The following is a 26,353-nucleotide window of genomic DNA, read 5'->3' as shown; positions in this document are numbered from 1 at the left end:
AAGTCCTAATTTTTAAGGAAGTGATAGTTCTTTCCATTCTGGAAGGGAATACTATCTTCCAAAAGGAGCTCTAATATTAAGCCTACCTAAAAGATTTGGATTCAGGTAATCTGAAATATGTTTTTCTGGATGATTCTTCTCTATGTAGTTTAAAGTCGTTTGGGGAGATTCAGTGCAACAATCTTGTTTAGCAATAGCTCAGAAATAAAATTCTTCTGTATTTGTCATGGTTTCTAAAAGGTACAAATTAAAAAAGAAACTTTTTGGGGGGCATTTAGTTAGATGACATTTGGCTGAGAGTAAGCCACACTACATGCAAATGAATTATTTCTAAGTTGACACACATTAGATTTTATGGATAACCATTTCTAGACCATTAGATCTAGTATAGATATGCTAGATCATTAATTACGCAAAATATAAACTGGAAACTAAATTGCAAAAGAAGATGTAATATGGGGAAAGAAGAAGACATACCATTGGGAGGTATAATGCTAAAAAGAAAAACCCACCCTAATATGAACTCATAGAGGAAGTGAGTTGAATAATATTTAGTTATTTATTTGATTTGTCAATCACTTACAAGATAATAGGTATAAGTATAAACATAATTATGAATATATGAAATGGATACATATAAGAAAAATAAAAAGAAACAATAGGACAGGGATGGTAGGCACATTGGTGCGCTTATGCAATGCCCCCTACAGACCTCTTAGGAAAGGGTGAGGTCAATAGTAGACAGTCTAAGGTTAAAGTTTTGAGGGTTTGGGGAAGAAACAATATTTATTAGGAAATTCTGAGTTACATAGCCACTGTATGTAAATATTATGTAACTCTTCCTATTAAGTCTTATGGTTGTTCTTGTTGCTTTTGAAATTATGTTCTGCATTGGTTTTCCTAGGAAAAGACAATAGAGCTTAAATAATGCATAGAGAAAGCTTTGGCTACAAGCAGTCTATTTATCTTATTTTAAATACTGGTGAAATAGTGGTTGCCCTTGAAGTGTCTTCTTACAGCCAACAATTTATTGTGCAATTCCAATTTCCCTTTGCATGGCAACTTGTAGAAAAAACAGTTCATCTTCAGAGCATCCAAGTGAAGCAGTGAAAGCAATTGCTACAGACCTATGTATAAAATAAAGTTTAGTTCAAAGTACTACAGAGTGTTTTTTTGAAGTACAATCACAAATGTTTCTCCCCCAGTATTTGGTGTTCTTTTTTTACTGGGGAATTGATTTTATTGAACAAAGGGGAAGACAAAAGGGACAGTAAGAGTTTGCACTGATGGAGATCTAATGGAAGGAAGCTGGAGTCTAAAAAATGTTCTCATTGCCTGGTCACAGAGAAAATTTACTGTATTAATATTTCCTGCTTACATTCATGTGCAATAAAAGAAAAGATGTTATATGAGGCTTTCAAACATGGAGTGTTTTAACAATAGCAATTGACTTTGAGGACAAATTTAACATTGCGGTCCTATTGCAGCCAAATAGTGGAGCAAGGAAGAATATTCTGACATCCAGAGAGAGAATCCCAGCACACTGTCCAACTAATAAATTACAATAATGATCCAAATAAATAATTACTGTTCTTTTGGTTCACCCAAAATTTACTGTCTGAAGTGGTTTCCTCATTTTCCCCAGGTTCTGAATCTTCCATGTTTTGTGAAGACAATCTTTGGTCTTTGCACCACACACAGCGTAAAAAGTGGATCTATCTGACCTGATTTAAATTTGTCTTCAATATTGTACATAAAAAGACGAAATAATAGTATATTAATATTGTGATTATGTGGAGATGTTTGCTAGGCGGCTGGTAGCTATTTGTATTGCAATAATAGGCTTAAATAAAATCTTTTTGGAGTGAGTCTGCTGCAGGGGTGCAATTCAACCAATGTAACAATATTACACCGGTTCAGTGAGCGTGTGCTTTGCTTTGCATGCGCCCAGGGCATTTGCTACTGATCTTCTCCAGCAATCTCTCTGTGTTAAACAGCTGATGCGTGGCAATCTGTTGTGCTGTGCGAATCAGCTGAGCTTGAAAACCAGGATATAAAGCATAGACTAGAGCCGGGGCCGGCAGATGGGCCCAACAGCTAATCGATGGAGTGAACCTGTTTGTCTGAACTTGGCCGAATCGGTAGAATCCCACCCCTGGTCTGCTGAGTACATCAGTGAGTGCTGAGAAAGCATGTTTATCCCAACAGTATCATGAGGAGTCAAATTCTGTTTCAGATCTACATACTGTAAATAATCCATATCATTATACAACTAAAAATGGAAAATGCTATACCATTCGATAGAAGAGAACATTTATAACTCAAGGTTGAACCATGGAGTCTTTGGTGCTTTCTGAACTTAGTTGTTTTCTTGCAAATGTTTCATTATCCAACTAGGTAACATTGTCAGTGCTGGAAGGAAGTGAAGTTGTGTATATCATCCCAATTTTATTCCAAGGATCATGTTCAACTTGAAGGTTATTTGGGTGCTACGTGTGTGTACATTCAGGACATTGTTTTAGTGATTTAAATGACAGAACTTTGGAAACATTTAATTGTCCTAAATTCAATTATCATCAGAAATAACCTTTTCTGTGAACTTTAAGGGATCGACTTGAGTGCCTACCAGCTTCAGCAGTGCATTCCACTACCTGAATATACATGTTTATTATAGATACTGAATTCCTCTTCCTATTAAAGTGTCTGTAAAGAAAGCAAAACCTTGAATCATAGATGCATAAAATTTCAGAAGTCAGCTTTCTTTTTTCTTTTCCTAATATTTTTCTGAAACTGCACTTTCTGGAAAGGTAGGCACAATCCAACCAATTCATTTAAAACCCTAATATAATGCTGTAAACATAAAACCTTAATTTAAGTCTATGAGATATCCATTTGGTATGTTCCTGTCTAGTCCAGTTTGATGGATTCTGCTTTCTTACTGAAACTTATTATTAATTTGTCATGTGTTGTGACTAACATGGAAGCGATGAGTTCCATTCCAGAAATATGGAACAAATTGCAGATGTGAGAATGGGGGTTATTCCTGAACTACATTTACACTGTCTTCTGGCATTAGCAGAAAAAGCAACATTACTGGGAAACATTCCAGTTTTTTTATCCCCTTTCCTGCACAGACCAAACAGAAGCTTTCCATTCAATTTTGCTTATCATACTGTTCATTGAGGAATGGGGTTCTGAATCTCAGTGTACTTTCCAACACTGAAATGTCTGTTGCATTTTGAGCATTCTGTGCCTCTTTGAAGCATCCAAGATTCAGAGATTAAAAACATTTGCTGCCATAAACCCTTCCTGGACAAACAGTCTATTGCAGATACTTGACAGACCTTTTTAAAAATAAGTTTGGGGAAATTGCTGTGTGTGTCAGCAATCATGTAGAATATCTGGTCAATCAGTGGGACAAAAAAAAACCCTTAGTTGGTTCGTACTATTATTCTTAAGTGCCTTCTTCTTCCCTGTAGTAGAGCTCAAACTGTTTATGAGAAAACTGAGAACAACAGAAGATAAGTAGGGGATTGGAGTGTGAATGGAGAACTTTTTCAATGAATCAGATTGAACACAGAGTGGGTCCTTTGTCAGATCCATTTGAAGTCCCACTAAAAAGCAGTAAATGCAGCTAGGTTTGTGCAGAATGAACCAATGATTTTCCATACTGTGTGACATCTGTTCCATATGCAATGTTATGGGAACATAGCTGGAACAATTCTAAGCTTGCTGTCAACAATTTTTATCATCCTTTACAGACAAGGTCAATTGGATTCAATTATTTCTGGATACCATTGTTGGATCAGATCATAGAGAGATGACCTTGACAACTGCTTGACAGGTTCCTAGGCTATTATTTTTAGGTTTTAGGTCTCAAAGACAATAGAAAAGGTATGTCAAGAGACGACACTATCAGTGACTTATGTTATTCTTTCCCTTTCTGGCCTTTAAGTTGACTACCTGTCATGCCCCTGTTGGAGACTGACTCTGAGGGACAGGAGGAACAGCTGACAGGGAGTGGAAGTGTGGCTCTGGAGGTTGTGGAAGAGGCTGGGGAAAGTCAGAGGCCGGCTGGGCAGCCAGAGGAAGACCCAGGCCCATCCCCTCTTCATCCTAGAGCATGCAGGAAGGAATGGAGAAGGGAACAACGTGGCTTACGGGAGAGAAAGCGGCCATGATCCCTCTCATTGGCTGAAGCTGGGGGAAATAGTATAAAGGAGGGACGTTTAAAATACAGTGTTGTTAGAAGCAAAGCATGTTTTATTTCTGGCTGAGGTTTATCTTGGTTGGCGTTCTTCCAATGGACTGTGCCTTGTTATCTTCTTGAAGTTTGTAATTAATTATCCTGGTCTGTCATGGAAATTCCTTCAGTGCGGTTTGTTTTGGTTTTTCATTTCTTCGTTATCTGTTCTTTGAGTTTGGACTGTATTTCTTTCTTTTGGAGACTATTTTAGAAAGAGTTTAATCTCCAACTGCGAACAATTGAACAGTGAGGCCAAGTTGGAGGCATTAAAGGAAATTTATTTACATTTGGGAATTTATTATGTGTGTGCTGCTTCCCGGGTCATCACACTACCTTGGGATAAATACACAAGTGAAACAGATCACTAGTGCTTTCTTGAGTTTAAATTGTGTTTCTTCCTGCAGATTTTTCAAATTGTAAATCAGTTTCAGATACAGGTAGTCCTTGACTTATGACCACAATGGAGCCCAAATTCATATTGCTAAGTGATAAATTTGTTATGTGAGTTTTGCCTCATTTTATGACTTTTCTTGCCCCATTTCTTAAGTGAATCATTGCAGTTGTTAAATTAGTAATGGGTTGGAAAGTGTATCTGGCTTCCCCATTGACTTTGCTTGTCAGAAGGTCACAAAAAATTGATCACATGACACCAGAACACCGCAACCATCATAAATATGAACCAGTTGTCAAGCATCCAAATTTTCATCATGTGACCATGGGGATGCTGCAATTGTCATAAGTGTGAAAATGGTCATAAATCACTTTTTTCGGTGCTTTTGTAACTTCAAACAGTCACTAAATGAACTATTGTAAAATAATAGTCTCCTAAGACTATTATGCCCTACATTTTAAAATCCCAAACACTAAGTATGTACCAATCAGAGGTGGTATTCAGCAGGTTCTGACCAGTTCTGGAGAACCATTAGTGGAAATTTTGAGTAGTTCAGAGAACCAGCAAATACCACCTCTGACTGGAGATTTTACAATATCCTTCCCCTTCCATGCCCACCAAGCCATGCCCATAGAACCAGTAGTAAAAAAAAATTGAATCCCACCACTGGTACCAATGAAAAATGAAATCATACAATGACAATTCAGTTTCATAAAATGTTAATAAAATATACCAATTCATTTAAAATGGCTTGGATTTTCTTTTTAGAAACTGAACATATGAGGTACGAATTCAAACCATATATAATAAAATCCAGTTTAACATCAGTACAACTTCCTGCCATACAAGATTCAGAGATAGTTACTCCAGAATATTTGATCTAGATGCACAGTTTTAGGCCTAATTACAGTCTCCTAAACTAATCTAGTTATCAAACCACTAGTAAATCTGTATTTCAGTACTACTGTCCTGAAATACAGGGCAGGATGGGGAATGATAATGAACATAATGACAAATAAGCTACCACTGTATATTATTACTGTCTATATTCAAAGCCATATGTTAAGTCACCATTAATAGGTGATACGTCATTTACAGTTAATACAGATATTATGCTGATACAGATATACATGTTCAGCATCTTCTAGAATTGCCAATCTCCATTTAAATTATTGCAGTCTAGACTCATGAGAAATGCATTCAAAGACAGTCCTTGTTTAACAACTGCCTCATTTAACAAACATTTGCAGTTGTGATGATGACAAAAAAGTAAGCTTATAACCTGTTCCTGCATTTATGACCTTTGCAGGTCTGTAAGGAAAGAAAAATCTGAAATAAGAGCATCAGCAGAATTGTGGTTTCACTTAACAATTGTGTTGCATAACAACTGAGTAGCTAGTCTTAATTGTGGTTACTAAATGAGTACTATCTGTACAGACAGGCAAAGTTTAAATGGAGATAGGGCAATTTTGATTTATTGTGTTATGAAGTGTCAATTACTGTGTGCATAGCCCATGACCAGTTTTTAAATTAATTTCCCCCTCCGCTGACATATTAATTTTGATTGGGTCATTTTAAATGATGAAATCTGACAATAGTCTCATCCCATCATCTTCTACTTTTCAGATGGGGAAGGAATTGAAAACTGCCACATACTGCGGGTTGGGGAGAATGATTCACCAAAGGCTAATAAATAAGGTCATGGTTAAATATAATATAGTCATTCTGTAAAGGTTATATTAATTAGGAGGTTTGATAATCAGAGATAATATCTGTTATATTTTTGAAAGGTTGTTCTATTTAGAGGTAAAAGTCACAACTAGCTTATACCACTTGTTGCCTCTTTCAGAGATGTGGTTTAACTGTTGCATATTGAAAGGAACTATTTTTATTTCATTTTATTGCTTTGATATGACAGGCAAAAATTATATGTGTGTGTGTGTGTTGTGGCTCCAATTCCCGAGCCTGTGCTGTTAGAGGAAGAGGACTTGGAAGATGATGATGAGGAACTGGGAATGCCTTCCTCCCCAGGACCTTCCTCTCTGGCAATGCCTTCCTCCCTGATAATGCCTCAGGTTTCATCAGACAACCGAGAGGAACAGCCTGAGATTAATCACGAGGAAGGCATATCGGAGCAGCCCCTGACAGGGAATCAAGAGGAAGAATGTTGGCTTGATCCTAAGCAGCGTCGTAGGGAGAAACGTGAGCAGCAACATAGGAGGCGTGGGAGGGTCAGAGAGTGAGCTGAGTCATTGAGCCACACCCCACAGGGGATAAAAGTGTGTGTGTTGTTGGCTGGAACTTTGTACAGGACAAAGTTTGATCTTACTTCAGGTTTTCTTTGTGAATGATTTTTGTGGTCTGCCTTGTAATTTTCTGTAAGTAGCTTTTTACTTGTTATCAGTTCGGACTTGGCAGGCAGAGCGTGTTGGAATGCCAAGGACGTTATCAGTTCCAAAGAATTAACTCTGTGAAGTCCAAGCCAGCTTGCCTGCCTGTGTTTGTGTGAGTTTGTACTCTTTCATCTTTTGAGAAAGAAGAAAGGTGAGACAGAACATTTTTGTCCCGTACCTGTCTTAAACCATTTTTACCTAAGATGGACCACCAGCAGTAGTTTCAACAACAGCTGCAAGATGAAAATCAAACTCTACAACAGCAAGTGGCTCAATTAACAGCCCAACTTGCTTTGCTGCAGGCTCATGCAGCTTCTCCTCCCCCTCCTCATCGGAAATGCCCAGGTGGCTGTGCCAGATAAGTTTTCTGGGCAGCCTGAGAGGTTCCTGGCTTTCATGGGACAGTGCCAGTTATTTATGGCTACGAGGCCAGAGGATTTCCCAGATGTCCAGGCTCGGGTGGGGTTTGTGATAAGCCTCCTTTCTGGCTCGGCCGCCAGATGGGCCACACCTTTGTTGCTCAAGAACAGCCTGTTATTAACTGATTACCTGGGTTTTTGGCAACACATGCGACACATGTATGAAGACCCCATACAAGTGCAGACAGCAGCCAGGCGTCTTAAGGATCTTCGACAAGGGAAGCGCCCCTGCAAGAATTTATTTCTGAATTTTGGCTTTTATGCCTGGACCTCAACTGGAATGACGCAGCGTTAATGGAAGCCTTCCAGGATGGCCTGTCAGATGAGCTGCAGGATGAGTTAGTTCGAGTGGAACCGGCCCCGACCCTCGACGCTCTGGTGGTGCAGTGCTTGCGCATCGACGCACATCTCCAATGGCAAAAGAACCATTGCACCGTCCAGGAGCAGCCATCCGCATCTGTACCGCAGCACCCTGTGCTAACAGCACCCTGGGTCACCCAAAGTGTCGTGGACATGGCCGAGGAACCAATGGAGTTAGGAGCGGTCAGACCTTGCCTGATGGCTCAGGAGCGAACACGGAGACACCAAGGGGGTTTGTGCTTGTATTGTGGGGGGGCAGGGGATTTCGTTATTTCTTGTCCTCTAAAGCGAAGTGGGGCACTCAAGCCTGTGCCTGAATCTCGGCATGATCAGTTGGGAAACAAGGCAGGCCCGACCTGGGGGGAAACCCTAGTCCAGGCACGTATCAAACACCCGCCTGAATTAGCAGAGGTTGACTCTGGGCCCCCTTGGCATCTGATTTTGGACACTCAGGTTTTCTTGGCTAACCAGTTGGAAGGGAATCCAGCAAATGCGCTGGTGGACTTGGGGGCCACGACTAACTTTATGGACCAGGCCTTTGTGGCCCATTTTGATGTCCCCTTGGTTTCAGTAGAACCTCCAATGAGGGTCAAGACTATTGATGGGCGGGAACTTATTGCAGGACCCATTAAATTCAACACCCAGCATTTGCGCCTAGTCATTGGAGAACATGAGGAGGCGATCCGCTTTTATGTCACCGCAGACCTCCATTTCCCATTAGTCCTTGTCATGGCTTGGCTTAGGATTCATGATCCTCAGCTGGCATGGTCGCGGAACGCCATTTCTTTTCTGAGTCTGCAGTGCGTGGAGCACTTCTGCCACACCTGTGCTGGCCAGGACATCACCACCTCTGCCGTCTCCATACCTCCTGAATTGACGGACTTCACGGATATGTTCAGTGAGAAGGAGGCGGACCGGTTACCCCCGCATCGGCCCTATGATTGCACAGTGGACCTTCTGCCCAATGTACCACTGCCAAAGGGACATTTGTACTCCATGTCCGAGCCTGACCTGGCCGCACTACGGGACTTTTTGGACAAAAACTTGGCCCGAGGGTTCATCCGGCCTTTGTCGTCCCCTCTCTCAGCCCCAGTCCTCTTTGTCAAGAAGAAGACGGGAGACTTACACTTGTGCTGTGATTACCACTGGCTAAACGCCATCACGTTGCGGAATAGCTACCCCTTGCCACTCATTCTGGAGTTGTTGGAGAGGTTGCGGGAGGCCACTATCTTCACCAAGCTTGATCTTTGAGGGCCTACAACCTGGTGCGGATGCGAGAGGGGGACAATGGAAGACGGCATTTGGCACCCGATACAGCCATTTTGAGTACACTGTGATGCCGTTTGGGTTGACCAACGCCCCCGCAGTCTTCCAGCACCTGATGAATGACGTGTTTCGGGATATGTTAGATCGGTTCGTGGTGATGTACCTGAACAATATTCTGATCTATTCCGGGTCCAGGGACAGCCACCTTCAACACATTTGTCTGGTCTTGCAATGCCTTCAGGAGCACCAACTTTATGCAAAGCTGGAGAAATGTTTCTTCTTCCAGACTTCCATTGAGTTTTTTGGGCACATCATTTCTCCCAAAGGCATCGCCATGGACCCACGTAAGGTGGAGGCCTTATGTAGTTGGGAACCCCCTCGTGGCGTGAAGGACGTTCAACGCCTATTGGGGTTCGCTAACTATTACCAGACCTTCATCCCAGGTTTTGCCAAGCTGACGGGTCCAATAACCCAGCTCCTTCGAAAGAAGGTCCCGTTCCAGTGGGGCCCCCCGCAGCAACAGGCTTTTGAGGCCCTCAAGAATGCTTTCATTCCAGAACCTGTCCTGAGGCATCCTGATCCGCATCGTCCTTTTGTGGTGGAGACGGATGCGTCCAACATGGCTATTGGGGCAGTGCTGTTGCAAGCCCCGGTGGATAGCGCCACTCTTTTTCCCTGCACTTAGTTATGAATACATGGATACAATAAGAAAAATAAAAGAAATAAAATAAAAAATAAAAGAAACAATAGGACAGGGACGGTAGGCACATTGGTGCGCTTATGCACGTCCCCTACAGACCTCTTAGGAAGGGGGTGAGGTCAATAGTAGACAGTCTAAGGTTAAAGTTTTTGGGGTTTGAGGAAGAAACCACAGAGTCAGGTGGAGTATTCCAAATATTCAACATCTGTTGTTGAAGTCGTATTTTCTGTAGTCAAGTTTGGTGCTGTTAACCTTGAGTTTGTATCTATTGTGTGCTCTTGTACTGTTATGATTGAAGCTGAAGTATTCATTTGCAGGTAGGACATTGCAATGTATGATTTTATATACTATATTTAGATCGGACCGGAGGTGGCGTAGTTCTAGGTTTTCTAGGTCTAGAGTTTGAAGTCTGGGGGCATAAGGTATTCTGCAATGAGTAGAGGAGTGGAGAACTCTTCTTGTGAAATATTTCTGGACTTCTTCAATTGTGTTAATATCAGATACATGATATGGGTTCCAGACTGATGAGCTGTATTCAAGTATAGGTCTAGCAAATGTTTTGTATGCTCTAGTTAGTAGTGTGATATTACCATTGAAGAAGCTACGTAGGATTAGATTAACAACTCTTAATGCCTTTTTGGCTATGTAGTTACAGTGGGATCTAGCACTTAGATCATTAGAGATGAGTACTCCAAGGTCCTTGACAAAGCTTGGATCCTCAACAAGGTCTTCACTATTTAGTGTCCATGTTTCCCCCCTGCCAAGGCAGTCATAGACTGGATCCCACTTGACAAAAAGCATCCATGCAAGAGATATAAAACAAGATGGATTGACAATAAGTATCAACAAGTATTGTGGGCCCAATTGGGAAAAAATGTATCGGTTGGAAACATGTGGAAGATGCCTTTATCCTGCAGTAGATAGACAATGGCTAAGATGATGATGATGATATTTCAGTCAGGTACTGTCTCCTTAGTGCTAACACTTGATCCCATGATTGCATTTAGTTTTTAGTCTTTTCTTTCAAGCTGAGTAGAAATCTGTCAAAGTTCATTAAAATAGTTGCATTCCAGTTTGCAAATGAAGGACAATTGTATTCTTACTAGGAGATCCTATTGTTAATATTCTCATCCATGGAGATATTTCTTTGAGGGTTATATCTGACCTCTAGATCTGCAAGCTGGAATCACTGGCCATGCATCTTATCCTGCCTAGTTTTAGATAGATGACAGCAACTGGAAATTCATCATGCTTCTCATCAGCTCTTATATTTCAATATAATTCTTAGGTTTCAAATAACTCAAAGGATTTGTAGTCTTGTGTGGTTATTTATAAGACGGCAATGATGCAAAAGGTTACCTGGCTGAGTTTAATCAGCCTTTGATTCAGGTTTTGATCAAGAATTTAATATAGTACAAGGAACATAGTCCAACTTTTGATAAATACCAATATTGTTACACTTTGGGTTATTTCCAAATGTTACCAATCCAAAAGAAGATCTGCATTCAAATTTTTTTCTTTTTACTCACAAATTATCTTTAAAAATCCTACCCAAATTACTTTGTTTCCAAGTTTCTATCAATGCAAGTTGAGAAACATTTTCTTTATTGAGGTATAATTTCCTGGCAATGTATTATTTAATATCTGGGGATTAATTTATTTTTCATGAAACTATGTATGTGTGCACACACACACACAAAGACTATTTACTTGCTCTTTATGTGACTGGCATGTTAAAACTATAATAAAATGAGTTTAAATTAGTCAACCATAAAAAACTATATTCTCCTTATTGCTTTTCTTATTCAAGAAATGTATATAATTGTCAGGCACAATCTTCCCATGTGAAGGTTCAATTAAACTGTAATACTGCTAAAAGCCTATGCACAGGAATCTGCTCAACTAATGGTCAGCATCTGCTCAGAGTTAGAGTCAATGACACTCAAGTGGGGTTGGACTTAGTTTGCTTGTAGCTATGTAGGGATTCACTGATTATTTTCGATCATTTCTTTCTCCCAATGTAAGAATAGATTATCTTCAATGGTGACATTGGCAGTCTCTTATCTGAAGATCTAATTGGCATATCCATGATTTCTCAAGAGATTTGAGGCATATCTAGAAAACCTTTCAGAGGTATGTAAATATTATAGGGGGAACTTCCAATGTGTGAAAAAAGCCCACCTAGATATTAGATATTGCTGTTAGATATTACCCAATTATTTTTTAACTATATTTCCAGTAATATTTAAGAATTAGGGCACTGAATGTGGAATGCAGTAATTATAACCTTTGATTGAACATTAACTATTCATTTCCTATAGAAGCTTTTTTGACTCAACAAGACCTTTTATTCTTGTATGAAATTATCTATCATCTGTCTGTCCATCCATCTATCCTCTGTTCTCTATCAACAATCTAGACATATACAGTATGTCTTACAATCCATTTTCTTTCTCCTAATCCATTGGTGATAGAATATTCCTTAATAACTCTATTAGATTTGATAAGCATGCATTTTTAAAAAATCTTTAATGTCAACTTTTCTTTAAAGAATTCCAATTGATTATAGATTCCTTTAAGCTTAACAAGGTCAAAAGGGTGTAAATTACATTTGCAAGTTTGAATTTTAATGTATTTCAGTCATTAGAATTGGATGATAATAAGAGATAATTTGAAATCTGTGAGGTCAGGCCCCTTTTCCCCTCTCATTTTTGAAATTTTTCTGTTCTGAGCTTTTTGTTGCTATAACTATACATATTAGTTTGAGTTCATTTTTAATATTTTAATGTTTTTTAGTACTTGAATATTTCTGACCTCATGATTCTGATCCATTTTAGTAAATCCTACATTGTAGTGCAAGATCTAACCATTTGATAATTTTCCCTAATTATGTTCAATTATATCCCTCTGTCCTTCCATTAGAAATAACAGCAGGATTATGTACATTAGTTGGCTGATCACCAAGGGAAGCAAAGCATTTATCTTAATTTCACAAGAAGAAGCCAGCATGAAGGTTAGCTGCCACTTCCCATTTTGGCCCACGTCCATCTGGAGCTGACTTTCAAAATAATCTGGTCCATCAGAAGTGTTTGTCCTTAGTTTGCCATATGTCAGCTTAGTTCCATTTAACTTTCCATCTTCTCATGCACTCTTTCTCAGAACATAAACAGTATTGTCAAGGTAAATAACGCCTGTCAAATCTCTCTTTTTGGAAAGTTTTTGCTCTGGAGTAAAAGTCATCTAGTGTTGGTCCATTGATTGAAGGTTTTGCTAATGGAACTGAAAGTGGAATCATTATATTTGTCTTTTGCTTCCCTCTCTAAATTTGTCTAGAGAGGAATCATTGAAATATGATTTGGAAGAAGCTCAGGGAGTTGTCAGGAGAATAAAATTTCCATTAAGCAAGAAAACTAAACAAGGTGGATGGATTCAGTTACAGTAGAGATGAATGCACCACTGGAAGACTTGAAAAGTAAAGTTAGGAACAGGTAGTTATGGGAAAAATCTATTTATGTAGTTGTTAAGAGTCAACACTGACTTCCAGGCATATAACTAATCAACATAATAAAAAGGAAATTAGGTTTGGTTGCATTTTATTTCCACTATCTTGATCTGACCTTAATTCCAAGTGATTAGTAAAGGTACAAAGAAAATTGGGGAGAGCAAACACAGATCTGTTTTTCTCATTGGATGAGTTAAACTTAATGTGATTTGAGGGGGTGAAAAAAAATTAGACCAAGAACAGCAATTAGACCAGAAAACAATCCAGTATAGGCAAGAAACAAAGACAGCAAAAATATTCTGTAAAATATTCTGTGGAAGGGTATCTTCACCATTGGCTTTAATGAGTTGGGGCTGATGAAAAATGGAACCACACAATATGAGAAGGGCTGAAACTTCCCTGCTATAGCTTTAATACAGATAGACGTTGACAGAGGAACACAGTGGGACCAGAACTTCTGTTGTTAAGTGGTGTGGTCATTAAGTGAATCATGCCCAAAATTGCAACCTTTTCTGACATAGTTGTTAAGCAAATCAGGTGGCTGTCTACAGAGATTCTCAGCCATCCAGGTCATGGTTGTCCCAAAGGTGCTTTTTTCAAGAGGCAACTGGACTTTCTGGTTGTTGTTTTTTTTTTTTTAAAGATGTCGTCAAAGAAAAAGCAGAAAGTCCAGTTGCCTCTTGAAAAAAGCACCTTTGGTGGCATGGGAAGGTGGCTGTTAAGCAAACCTGGCTTCTCCCATTGTTTTTTTTTGCTTTTTGGACACCTACCCAAAAGGTCATGAATGACAATCATGTGCCCCTGAGATGCAGCAACTGTCATAAATACATGTCAATTGCCAAGCACTTGAATTTTGAGCTTGTCACCAATGGGGGAATGCTACCGGGGTGGGATTCTACCGATTCGGACTGGTTCAGGTGAACCCCTTGCTCTGAAGATCAGCTGGCAGTGAACTGGTTTGCTGCGACGAGCGCGAAGCGCATGATAACCCAACCAGTTGTTATACCAGTGGAATCCCATCCCTGGATGTTATAGTGGCCATAAGCGCAATGACCAGTTATAAGTCACTTTTTCCAGCACCGTTATAAATTCAAATAATCCTTAAATGAATGGCTGTAAGTGAAGTACTCCCGTAACACACATTCCATGGTAGGAACATGTTATCGGTTTAGACTATTTGGACCAACTATCCAGTGAGTTTTGATTCACTTTCCCACATGCTGAATGGGATCTATTGCAAAATAAAGATGATCATCCTAAGATTTCCTGATGCCTGAGAACTGGCCACAAAGCAAAAAGGTTCTGATCCCAGTGGTATTGCTTTGGATTCTTGTCATCTGACAGAATTGTTTTGTAAGCTATCAGAAATGTTCTATAGGCAAGGGATGAATCTTATCTCAACACAGGTAGCCTGCAAATGATATTTTTTTTTTACTGTGTCTTTTTTTACAGGGTGATCCAGACAAGAAGGACTGTATTTTTTTTATTGATCTATAACTCACACTAATCTATAAGAGATATTGGCTGAAGTGTAGAGTGTAAATACATTAAGTAAAAAATAATAGAATGGTGGGGGAAAGGAGAGGTTAGTTCCAACTAGCAATCTGTATCAATTTAAGGTATTCTAGAACTGGACTGGTTCCTCCAAGTACAATTTGTGCCAATTTAAGATATTTTGCACTGTAAGAAATAATAGTATTTTGTCCTTTTCTTTCTAAGGTTTCCAAACTGAGTATCTGGAATAGCTATCTCTCTCACATATACAAATATAGGCAAATATATGTATCCCAAGATAATGTTGCAGGATCCAATCTGAGTTGGTCACTGGAACCAGAGTTTTAATCTTCCATGCTTTTGGACTCGTGCTAGAACCTATCTTTGGGGAACTTTTTTCTCTCCAGATTATGTCCACAGAAAAAGAAGTTACCTGAGGATGGGCTTCAGCACAAGTCTGAAAACTTGGAATTCTAGTCCCGATGACCAACTCAGATTGGATACAGTCCCTTCTCTCTCTCTCTCCCCTCCCCCTTCCTCTTCCGCTCTCTTCCCATCCCTTTCCATCCATTCCCCTAGTTGTTCATGCTAAATTATAAGAAGAAAAATTCTAATTCATGTAGATCCAAAGTCACGTTATCTTCAATGCCATATGAAAAATGGAAAGAAAATCTATTAACAATTATAACACCTCACTAATGGTCTTTCAAATGACTGATAAAAGTTAAAGTCATATCTTTTGATGTTAGCTGTTCAAAAGTCAGGGGGGAAATCCATTTTTATAGCTCTGCTAGCCAAATGGCAGTGAGATTACATCATTATTACTATTATTACATTTGTGACAGGATTTCCTTTCAAATATATTATCAAAAATAAGGCCAGGAGTCAGAGACAGCAATATTTATAGCCATGCTAGTAAGTGAGACACAATGAAAATAAGGTAATATCAGAAGGCAGTGACAAAATAATTATAACAGAGTTGATTTTAGAGTAGAATACATTCTTGTACAGTCAAAACTTTGTTCTGTTTGATCACAGACATTAAATAATGACATGCTAATGATAAACAGCTGGCATCTTAGCCAAAATAGTTATCTCTGCAGCTTTCAAAGATTTTATGTGCTGAGTTAACCTTTTAGTTCACAAAGAAAAAAAATTTTTTTTGCAATAGATGAAGACAAATGAAGCGATTAAAGTCACAGCTGCTTCCAGTAGGTAACAAAAGAGACAAATATTAACCTTCACAGTTTCACAATATACTGTCAAAGAACTTGTGTGACTTTAATGTCACTTTAAAAAAGGGAACAAATTGAACATTAATGCTCCAGCATTAATTAATTAATTCAGACAGTCCATCCTTTAAACCTGACACACTATTTAGTAGTGATAATTATAACAATTATAATTCCTATTCAATCTAAAAGCTATTTCAACTGTGTCAAAGAAACAACAACATTGACAACAAAGGAATCATGAAAGAAGACACAAAACCACTGATATGTACTTCAGTTAGAAGGAGAAAGAAGACATTGATTCAGAGCTGACTTAGGCTAAATATTTTGTTGTTTTCTTCTGTCTTTGGGGAAGGGAAATCTGAAATTTGAAACTTCACACATCCTTTAATAATTGACAGGCATGTGGTTTATATGTCTGCTCTTTCCAGCCTCTGATACAACAGCTTTTGATGAAGTCATTTGCCACTTAGATTCAAGATATGGCACTTGATTGTCAGTTCATCTTTCTAGCTTTCTCCACTCTTCATCTTTTGGCTGCCATTATGTTGAAGACGCTTCTGAATGTTCCATTCTTCTGAAAGACTTCAAGATAGTATTCATCAGAGCTACCAAAGCTCTGATAACAATAGTCTAGGTGCCAACATGCTAATGTTGTTGTTGTTTTTATAATGAAAGCTGAACAATTGCATATCCTATGGAAATGGCAATTCCTTATACTTGAGCTCAGCTGACAATCAAAATAATGATTTTCTTTTGAAGGGTTTTTTGTACACCCTGTGATCATTTTCATGAGCTTGAAAATCCTACCTGGTATGCATTTTAATATCACAATTGTTCAAATCATGTCTCAGTTCAAATTCTTAAGAGTAGAATATCTAAAATCAAATGTTGGCCTTTGCTACATGGCCTATATAGGATGCAATTCTCTGCACCCTTTTCCTAGGAGCAGACCTTCTATTTCTGAACATAAAATATAGACCTATATTCAGACAGCAAAATAGTAGTGGGGGGATCCATATTGCAGTATTTTGTAAGAATGGGCATTTTGTAAGAATAGAAAAACATTTCAGATCCTCACTGGCAATTAATTAGCTTCTCAGGGACATCTGCAAGCATCTCTCAAGACTCCAAATTAATCCCAGTTCTATAGTGGATGGACTTTGGCATCATTGATATATAAAGCATATGTTCTACAAGCGAACTTCAGAAAACCAACTGTGAAAATATGTTGTATATCAAAAGAAACGTGTTATTCTCTGAAGCGCACTTATTGACTGAGCAGACTTACCCTTTTTAAGGTCATTTGTTCATCTTCAGAGTGACCATGATTTTTTTTTTGTTAAAAGGGAGGGAGGGATCAGCCATCAGGAAGTGACTAACACATTTTAATAGGAATGATACACCATGAATTGTTTAAATGTGGATTATGAATAAGCCTTCAATTGATTACATTCATACCATGGTTAGGTTCACATAATGCACCAATCCTAAACATATATTCATTATACACAGAAAATGAACATAAATTCCACACCTTAAGATGAATTCCAATTTTCCTTCTGTAATTTCACAAACATTTTCAGGATGATTTGTGCACAGATGATTGCCACTTTTGTATGGCATTTGTGCATAGAAGAGAATATCAATTTTGATTCATGCAATTAAAGCCCTTTCATATCATCTAGAGGGAATTCATTTCAATCCATTTTTCAAGGTACTAAAATAGATATGCAAACCTGGGGCAGTGCAGTTTTCTGTAGTGTGCAGTTTGCATTTATTATTATAAAATTATTTTACTTGTGGGGAAAATGGAACAACTGCAAAAAAAAGGACACCAAGTACCAATTTTCCATATTTCAGTTGCATCTGCAGAGTTTTTTTGTATTGATACTCTGGCATGAAGAGCTGCAATAGTGTCAGGTCCCAAAGATAGATTTTCCAGAAGAGACAATAGAAAAAAAATCTAGCTGCATGGAACATACACTTCTTCCCGAACACTTAATATTGGATTTTGACAAACTATGGATAAATGCCATTCCTTAATGTTTGCAGTCCCGGCTGGGGAATTATGGACATTGGAGTTCAAACAACTTAGAGATGTTAAAGTTGAGAAACATTGATTTAGAGGATTATCACCTTAAACCAAGACAATATCATGATGCAAAATTTTGCATGCAGCAATTCTTGATTATGAAAATCCAACAGATATTCTTCTTTTTCCTTTTCCTTTTTTCTTTCTTTTAATTTTTTATGACACAGACTGCAGGATATGTAAATGATCTGTCAGTTCAAAATAATATGGGTTTGGTGTTTACTACCTAAATGGTAAGATCAATAGAGAAGCAAGTTGTTGGACATAATAGCATGGTTCTTTTCTGTTTAAATTTACAGGGACATGCCCAAAATGGGAAATAAGATGTGTTTCCAAGTCATAACAAGATTTTTGATATATATATGTCATATCATTCTAAGGCTCAATCAATTCCACTTCATATGTCATACCATTTCAAGGCTGGATCAATTTATTTGTTCTGGGTTCAGACAAACCAGAATACATAAAATGTTGTAGACATTCTGCCATGGGAAATTGGAATTCAGGACAAATCTCTTGAGAAAAAAAACTGTAGAACCACTAGATTTCATCAAAAAGTTACACACTTTGTTACCGCTCTTTACTGCCATATATTATTTGTCATCATTTTTGTACTCTCGACCTTATTCAACTTAGCTGTAATTATTCTAATTAAAAAATGTGAGGAAGAATGGGTGGCTCCATGGTTTTGGTCCATTATAAGCAAACTCTCCTGATTATCTTTTGTTGATGTTGAGATCCCTTTATACAAATGGTGAGTCTGACAACTTCAAAGGCATTCTAAAAACTAGAACAAAGGGCATTGAAATGGTACGTGTATTCTGTTATGTTGATTAAGTTCTAATAATTGTGATGGTGATCTTGTACTATCACAATTTTTGCTCACCAAAACCTATATAATAATAATAACCCAAGAAGCCATAAAGTTCAACGTGAGCTTTATTTAGTGGTGTTTCTAAGGACACTCATCCAGTGTGCATCTCTCACGGTGACAGATAAAGATCCATGACAATATGGTTTTCTCAAGTTACATGAATTATTGGCTTATAGAGTGTCTCAGCTGAGTTACAATTCGTGGGGAAACATTTTGGGAGCAAGCAGAAATCTAAAAACATTAAGGGATTAACATTAAGTCTTCTTCCATTGGGAGTTCAAAGCAATCCAGCAAGGAAAAGTTTATTTTAACAATAAAGGGAACTACTTCCAAAAACTAAGTGTCCACAAGTATCAGTTGAGGCTTATCCAGCTTTATCTATAATGGAGAACAAACTATTATTTTGGATGTGAGTTGTTGGGTAAGAGATATATTGTTGGATAACCATTGCCAAGTGTGACTGACATTGATGTCATTTGCTCAAAACCCATGTTGACCCTTTCCTTTAACTTTTCATGACTAACTCAAGTCAGAATGGAGAATATTGTCATGCTGACCAACTAGCAGCATTTCTCTACTACATGGCAATGTGACAAACACAATACCACAAACTAGAGCATGTTGAATCAGGAACTGCTGCTGCTAGAAGAACATGTGATGGATGATTCCAGCCCACTTTGGTTGTCTTCTACCTGGGCCATTTCTGTCCATGAGAATCAGTGAACTTCCGTTAAGTAGTCTGACTAGTTCTCTGACTATCTTAGCTCTTCCAGCCATGCTTTATCAGTATTTCTTTTTAATATGAAGCGTCATAGAAAATTCAACTACTAGCAGCTAAACTGAACCTAGAAGAAACCTTAAGCCTCTTAAAAGCAGAATATCAAATATTTCCATTAATGTATGTACATGTATATCTAGCATGCAATAGTGTGACAATTCAGACCAAACAGAAGAACTCATTCCCTCAAATAAGCAAATGCACTATATTGGGATGGGTGAGAATGTCCTTTTAAATTTTATAGACATTTTGTAATCAATGAAGAAAACAATGGAAAAGGACAAGGAGGGGGAATCTCATTTTGTTTTACTAAAGCTACTACCATTTTAGTACAGTGAAACAAAACTGAGACTGAATTAGATTGGGTCTATGTAGCTAGGCCCAGAGAAAGGCAGACAACTAGATATTTATCACTAGTCACCATCAGAGTATTTATCCAATGGATGTTAGCCTTATTATGACCCGATATATGCTACGTTCTCTGTATATGTTGCTTCACTCCAGGATTCTACCCAAATCATCCTATTCATCCAGGCCTTCTTAACTCTATTGGCCTAGATGTCTACAGAAATTCTCCAAGAAGGTTTCACACCCATTTTCACATTCAGGTGACCCCGAGGGCACAGATAAATCTCCAAGTGCCTCAACAACTCTCAGAAAGAGTGCTAACAATCAGATAACTGTAAGGAATATAAATCCTTCCATCTTCCACCGTTCAGTCAGAAGAAGCTTCTTGGATGAGAAGTGAAACATCTTCAAGGAAGAAACAAAGCCCAGTTGTTTTTGAAAAAGCATCTTTGGGTCTGTTGGCCTAGATAAGAGAATCCAACAACCCAATTGCAAGATAAACAATAATGTCCAATTCGAGCAATAAAGTAGAACATTAAAAATATGTCCGGTATAAAATGTATGAAAATCATGGTTTGATTCTGGAACAGACTCCTATGCAGATGTGTATATACAAGCATATACACATAAATAGACCCATGCCTACTCTTCTAGATAGCACAGAAAAAGATGATAGAAAAAGTATCTTTTTCTATTTCTCATAATTGCCTACATTCATTCATTCATTCATTCAGGCAAAGGAGGTTTCTCATTTGAATATCATTGGGCTCCAGCTACCAGCCCTGGTTGACATATTTGCATCTCACTGTCTAAGGAAGTTGTGCAACATTCTCAGAGACTCCTCCCATCCTGCTTACAATCTTTATGAACTGTTGCCTTCTGGTAGAAGATACAGAACAATTAAAACTCAGACCATAGGTTTTCTGGATAGTTTTTATCCCAGAGCTATAATTGCACTTAACAATGAACTTAAGGACTACCATCAGTGAGTTGGACAGTATTACTTGGTCTGATGTGTGGATGCTTGTGTGTTTTAAGAAGGTGGGAAATTTTGGTGGGTGGGGAGGTGTTTGGGGATTGTCGTGTATGTGCATGTTGAGTCTGGTCTCTGGCTGTTATGTGAATTTCACTGTATGTATACTATGTATATACATACAATGACAATAAAGAAGTCAATTCAATGTCTCCCTTTGTAAATTATGACATATTACACTCACTCCATTATTTCTAAATTGTCAGTATAGTAAAGAATCCATATTTTTTTTTTAATGAAAAGGCTTCCCGCAATGTTATTATTAGTAATTGTCACAGAAAGAATGTGAAGGATAAGTTGCTTACTATGAATGAAAATTTGTAATTTTGGGAACTGTTTTCATTTTGGAGAAATGTTTTGCTTAGTTCTGATTTCACTATGTGCCATTTAAAATCACTGCCAGAAATTACATTTTCTCATTAATTACCAAATCTGATTTTCAGCAAGGAATCATTATAACAGTTCAATCAATTTGTGTGTTAAAGAAGCAAATATGATAGCAATAGCTATAAAACTTAGACATATACTATTTTATAGTGCTTTATTGCAGCCCCCTCTAAGTGTTTTACGGAGTCAGGAATATTGCCTCCAACAATCTGTGTCCCCATTTTACTGAACTTGGAAGGATGGAAAGCTGAGTCAATTTTGAATTGGTCTGGATCGAACTCCTGACACTGAGCAGAGTTAGCTTGAAGTTTATTTAAAATGGTGATTCAATACAGCATAATCATCCTCCCAGCAGACAAAGGGAATGCCACTGTAGTAATGGACAGAAAAGACTACGAAACAAAATTGACAGACCTACTCCAAGACTCCACATACAAACCCATAAACACAGACTCAACCACATATCTGGAAAAATTAACCAAGAAGAAAATTATAACCAGCCACATGAGCAAAGAGATCCAACAGATGATCATCCCAAGAGAAAAATCTTCCAGATGCCCCAAACTATACGGCCTCCCAAAAATACACAAAGAAGGCATACCTCTCAGACCCATAGTCAGCTCCAGAGGAGCACCACTACAAAACCTAGCTAAACACTTAGCAAAACAGCTACAGCCCCATGCTGAAACAGCAGCTTCACATGTACAAAACTCATACCACTTCTTGGAAATGATCAAAGATCTACATGTGGAGCAAGAAGATCTGCTTGTAAGTTTCGACGTGGTTTCACTATTCACTCAAGTCCCGATAAAAGAGACCCTTGAAATCATCAAAAATAAATACCAACCAGCTAAACACCTCATGGAACTAACGGAACACTGCTTAACCAACACATATTTCATATACAAAGGACAAAGATACAAACAAATTGAAGGAGCCCCTATGGGATCACCACTGTCACCCGTCATTGCAAACCTGTTCATGGAAGAATTCGAATCCAGAGCCCTGGCCAATGCCACCCACAAACCCAAACTATGGTTAAGATACATCGATGACACATTTGTGATTTGGCCCCATGGAAAAGAAAACCTAAACAATTTCCTAACACACCTAAACAGCACACACCCCAAAATCAAGTTCACCATGGAAACGGAAACAAACAAACAACTACCATTCCTAGACGTACTAATCTACAAAAAAACAGATGGCACACTAGGACACACCGTATACCAGAAGAAAACACACACTAACCGCTACCTCAACGCCCAATCCCACCACCACCCAGCACAGATAAACTCCGTGGCTAAAACACTAATTACCAGAACCAAACGCCTGGCAGACAAGACGCACATTAAGACTGAACTATGCACCCTGACTAAAGTACTGACAGCCAACGGCTTCCACAAAAGCAAAATCACCAGCTTGATCCACAAAAACACACTGAAACATAATAGAAACCCAGAAGATGAACAGACCTATGGAACAGCTGTCCTGCCCTACATAAGAGGTACTACAGACAAAATTAGTAAGGTACTACAAAGACATCACATCAGGACTGCCTTCAAAACAGACAGAAAAATAGCAGCCATCCTTAGCAACCCCAAAGATAAAATTGACCTGGAAAACCAAGGCATATATGAAGTCCCCTGTGCATCATGCCCAGCCACATACATTGGACAGACCAATAGAAGAATAAGTACCCGCCTGGATGAACACAAAAATGCAGTCAAAAAGCTGGAACACACTTCCTCACTAGTCCAACACATGGAAGCCACAGGTCATAGCATCAACTTCAATGGCACCAAAACCCTGGCCACCATGGAAAACCCTAGCCACAGAGTCATCAGAGAAGCCATAGAGATTGAAAAAAGACCAGAAAGCATGAATAGAAGAGATGATTCCACCAGGCTGTCAATCATTTGGAAGCCTGCACTCACAAACAAAAAAATCTCCACACCACAAGCCAGGCAAACACCTGGGCACAAACAGATCCCCCCTGATACCTCCAGCTCAAACACATCCCAACCAGGCACCCAGATGAAACCTAGCTGCCTAACTAATGATAGCCGTCCATTTACCCGAAGCCAAGCTGCACTAAAGGCCTCCAATAAAGTAACACAATGCTGCCAGCCAATCAAGATACAAAAAGAGCCAAAAAACCGACAGAAGATATTAGAGACACCAATCAAGCAGAACACAGCAAACTCCGAGACCAATAAACACAGACCAAGACTCCCAACCAATCAGGATGAAGAAAAAACCATTCTGGCACAGCAATAGGCTACCCCAAATTTAAATCTGAAACCACTGTAAAAGTCTGACCCACAGACGGACACAATACAGAAGCCTGATGATGGCAGATGAGATTCTGCTGAAACGTTGCTACAACTTTAAAAGAACAACTACAATGACGTGGGGAAAATACCGAACCAAGCCGAATACCATACATGTAAGTACCATGAAAACTTAAGAAAATATATATATATATATATATATGTGTGTGTGTGTGTGTGTGTGTGTGTGTGTGTGTGTGTGTGTGTGTGTGTGTGTTTGTGTTTGTGTTTGTGTGTGTATTTCTTAAGTTTTCGCGGGTATTTATATGTATGGTATTCAGCTTTGTTCGGGTATTTTCCCACATCATTATAGTTGTGCTTTTAAAGTTGTAGCAACGTTTCGGCAGAATCTCATCTGCCATCATCAGGCTTCTGTATAGTGTTCGTCTGTTCAGGTGGGGGCTTGGTTGTGCTCAGGTTAGTCTTAGTTGCCGGGGGATTTGAACTGGTGAGCTGTGATCCTGTTGTTTAGCTTCGCGTTTGTGGTCATGCCACATCTTCATGGTGGGCAATATATATATGTATATATCATCATTTGTAATATATGTCATTGCATTATTCAAATCAGATTAAAGGTTGATTCTCTAGGACCAGACATAGATAGACTGGGAAAAAAAGTCTAGCCATGTGTTCCCAAAGAGTTGACACTGACTTGATAGCCTTACTCAATCAATCAGTGTATACATCAATGGTGGCAATTCATTTATCTTACCAGTTTGGGAAAGCTTAATTGTAGCCTGTTCCATTTATCAACTGCATGCTGTTCAATCTTAAGGGAAATGAAACCTTTGTATAAAATTGAGGCTGCTGGAGTCGGTCTTCTCTGACCAGACTAACAATGTCTTATCCAGGAAGAAGCACTTACAAAGACTTATGTTCATCCTTAACAACAATAACAAACATATCTGTCTTATAGGTCAGATTTTTTTTTTTTTGCATCTGTCAATGGCAAAGGCAACTAAGCTCCTGCCAACATTAAATTTGCCAGTTTCATAAAGTAGCCACATATAATTATTTTTCTATGTTTTCATATAAAATAGTTTTTTCAAAATACTGTTGATGGAAATGAGACTGTTGTATTAGCATGTACATCAATGACAGGAAATGAGAATTCTACAGTATATTAACATTTGCATTAATGGCATTGCATGCATTAGTGTTCTGGTCCATAAGAAACTGCATGTTTTACCCCTTTAAGACTTTTAAAAATTAAAGTCGCCTGAATCCCAGAGGATCACCAAATATCAGATTTTACTAATTTTATCAAGGTTTTATGTGCTCTTAGATGAGTGTATCAAAAAAAAAATAATAATAAGTTTCTCACAAGTCATGTTTTGCTTTTCTGGAAGAAGGTGAATCATATACAGCAGCCAACCTCTGAAATAGAGTCATTTTCTTTTTTACTTGGGAGATTCATCAGCCATATTAAGAACACAGACACTCTGAAATCAACCAAAAGTAAGCTGGAGCAGTTATACAATCTACTGATTTGCTGTGTAGATTGTGTTTGTGATTTATTCATTTACACTTATGAATCTTTGTATTTATAAACCAAGATTTATTGAAGGTCTGTTCTTAGAGATTCTATAATGAAAAAACTCAAGATGTTCACATTTACCCACTAAGAGGAATGTGTATATGAAGTGATGGATGCTTATTCTTGCATAGAAGGACTTTTTTAAAAAAATCTATAATACATTAATCTGGACCATGGGAAAAGCTCACACAAGTTATGAATATATGAATATTTAATGTATTCAGTAATAGAGTAATTATTTGAAGTGTTAAACTCAAATTATTAGAATGACCAAAATTGTAAAACCTTGTCTCTGCTCAAATTTGGGTTTATATGTATAATCTGCAAATGACAGATTATAATTGCTCTTAGTGATTAAAACTTTAATGCTTTATACAGCCAGTGAAAGATGATTTGAAAGTTTTAATTGCACATAATTATTTCCTTCTTTGCATTGCAACAATTTTTGGTTTTACACTTATATCAGCACAGTCCAGAGCATTTAATAGTGCTTTGGTGTTCATTCCCACATTCTGTATTTTATAAGTAAAGTAATTTTGACATGAGATGTAGAAGAAGGCCATTAGTTTCATAGGGTGCTTTCTCTGATATGCAGATGGTGCAATCATGTATTCAATCATATCAATTTTGTTTTTGCAGGTGCAAAATCCTATTAATAAATTGTAATAATGATTTTATGGTACATCAATAGAAACACACAGAGATGCATTAATAATCAAGAAGAAAACTTTGAAATAACTGTATTTCAAAGAGCTGTAAGGGACTGAGAATGCACTGAAAAAGTACAGAAATAATCATTTGAAAAGGCTGAAGGTTGTGTTTTGAAAAAGCATAGCCTTCTTCTAAAAATTATGGACATTGTCAAAATTGTGGTGTGTATATTGAAAATTATTGATATGGACATTGGTTTCCCACATGTCCTAGTAATATTATATTGTTTTCAAGGATTAGGTTTGTAGTTTATA

At 38.1% G+C, this 26,353-nt stretch overlaps 1 protein-coding gene across 1 annotated transcript in view; it reads left to right on the top strand.

The window, feature by feature from the left end:
• The window catches only part of CSMD3 (CUB and Sushi multiple domains 3), a 618,612-nt gene that overhangs the window by 187,426 nt on the left and 404,833 nt on the right, over nt 1-26,353 (top strand). The gene's annotated exons all lie outside the window — the stretch shown is intronic.

This window comes from Notechis scutatus, chromosome 3 (assembly GCF_049901735.1).
Source record: "Notechis scutatus isolate UNSWTSFEM ecotype Mainland chromosome 3, rNotScu1.2, whole genome shotgun sequence".
Lineage (NCBI taxonomy): Eukaryota > Metazoa > Chordata > Lepidosauria > Squamata > Elapidae > Notechis > Notechis scutatus.
This window is presented reverse-complemented; position numbering and strand designations above follow the sequence as displayed.